General features: G+C 43.8%; 1 non-coding gene across 1 annotated transcript; it reads left to right on the forward strand.

Annotated features, from left to right (window-relative positions):
• The first annotated feature begins 1677 nt into the window (after nucleotides 1–1677).
• LOC112084723 lies at nucleotides 1678–1784 on the forward strand. The gene has a single exon (XR_002898384.1). It is a non-coding gene; the product is annotated as a small nucleolar RNA R71 (small nucleolar RNA).
• Nucleotides 1785–2173: the final 389 nt, after the last annotated feature.

The following is a 2173-nucleotide window of genomic DNA, read 5'->3' on the forward strand; positions in this document are numbered from 1 at the left end:
CACATCAAACTTGAGCTTTTCAGACCCAAGTTTAAGCTCTATTATCCCACCTCTCACGTCAATTATGGCTCCTGCAGTGGCCAAGAATGGCCTGCCCAAGATGAGAGGATCAACTGGTTCCTCATCCATTTCCAGCACAACAAAATCTGTTGGAACCTCAAAACCACCAATCTTAACAGGTAGATCTTCCAACATACCAACAGGCAATCTAACTGATCTATCTGCAAGGATAAGAGAAATCCTTGCAGGCTTGAAGACTCTAAAGCCCAGCTTCTTTGCTATGGAGAATGGCATCAAGCTGACTGATGCTCCTAGATCACAAAGACATCCAGAGAATAGAAGAGGTCCAATGGCACAAGGGAGTGTGAAACTCCCTGGATCAGTTAACTTCCTTGGAATGGACTTCTTTTGAATGATAGCACTGCATTCATGACTTAGTACCACCATGCCTTGAAGCTCTTTTGTCTTGTTCAGAATGGCATCCTTCAAGAACTTCCCCATCTTTGGCATCATTAAGAATGCATCAATGAGAGGCATAGTGAGTGGTGTCTCATTGAGTGCCTTTTCAAATACAGCTCTTTCCTTGTCCACTAGTTGCTTCTTAAATCTCCCTGGAAATGGGAGCTTGGGTTGGTATGGAGGTGGTGGCACATATTTCTTCTCTGGTTCTGGTTCCTTTCCTACCTTTTTACCCTTTTCTGTCCTTGGTTTCTCAGCAACTGGATTCTCTTTTAAGGCTGCCTCCCCCTCAGTTTTATCATTGTCCTCAGTGATCACATTGTTGTTCTCAATACCAGGTAACTGCTTTCCACTCCTCAGTGTAATGGCCTTAGGATATTCCTTGGGGTTGGGTTCTGGTTTTACAGGTAGGTGACCTTGGTTCCTTGAGCTTGAGGCCTGCTGCATGGCTGCATTCTGGCTAGCAAAGATCTGTTGACCCTGAAGTAGTTGTTGCAGAATACCAACATATCTGAACCCATCTGTGGCTGCTGTTGAACCGTTGGTGGCTGAAACTGTTGTTGAACCGGTGCCTGCTGTTGGAACTTTGGTGGACCAAACCCTGGTGGTGCATTTTGCTGTTGTGTACTTAAACTAGGACCTTGAAAAGGTTGCTGTTGCTGACCAAAACCTTGATTCTGAGCAAACTGATTCTTTGGTTGAAAAGATCCTTGAAAGTTGTTCTTGGAAACAAAGTTCTGTGGAGCTTGAGAATTGGGATACACCTGGTCTTGTGGGTTAGCTACATTGGTGTTCCTGAAAGAAATGTTTGGATTGGCATTACCATACTGATATCTCTGGAACCTCTGATTCCCAATGTAGTTTAGCTCCTCCTGGGTAAGACCTTCTTCACTTATGTTCTCAAAGATTTGAGAAGGTTCCTCATACTCTCCAACAAAATGCATTGGCTTCTGAGTGGTGAATTTCAGCTTGTCCAATTCACTTCTCAATTCCTTAACTTCCCTAGTGAGCCTCTTTTCTGAGCTTGAACCTTCAGAACTATTTGATCTGTCATAGTCTTCACCATAAGTATCATTGCTCAATGCTAAGTTCTCCACTAGCTCTAAAGCAGCATGTATCTCCTTTCCCAGAAAGTTCCCATTGGAAGCAGTATCCAGCTGGTTTCTTATCTTGGGGAGAGCTCCTCTATATAGTGTGCTGAGAAGTGAAGCCTCACTAAACCCATGGTGTGGGCATTGGTTTGTGTAGCTCCTGAATCTCTCATATGCTTCACCAAAACTCTCATTGCTATGCTGAGTGAAGCTAGAGATTTGGTTCCTCAGTTTTGCAGTTCTTGAGGTGGAGAAAAACTTAGATAGGAAAGCTTGCTTGCATTGCTCCCAGGTTTGAATGGAGCCTCTTGGAAGATTCTTCTCCCATTGGTGAGCTTTGTCACCAAGACTGAAGGGGAATAATCTTAGCTTGAAGCTGTCTTCTGAAACTCCATTAATCTTAGTCAGGTCACAACCTTATCAAATTGATCCAAGTGTTCCAAGGGATCTTCCATTGGTAATCCATGGAACTTTGAGTTCTGGACCATATTCAGCAATGATGCCTTCACTTCAAAGTTGTTGTTTTGCACAGGTGGTGCCTGAATTCCAGCTCCATACTGATGAGCATTGGCCCTGTCATTCTCTCCAGCATAGACTTGTGGTTGCTCATATCTTCTTTGTTG

This window comes from Eutrema salsugineum, unplaced genomic scaffold, assembly GCF_000478725.1.
Source record: "Eutrema salsugineum unplaced genomic scaffold, Eutsalg1_0 scaffold_4, whole genome shotgun sequence".
In the NCBI taxonomy this organism is placed as follows: domain Eukaryota; kingdom Viridiplantae; phylum Streptophyta; class Magnoliopsida; order Brassicales; family Brassicaceae; genus Eutrema; species Eutrema salsugineum.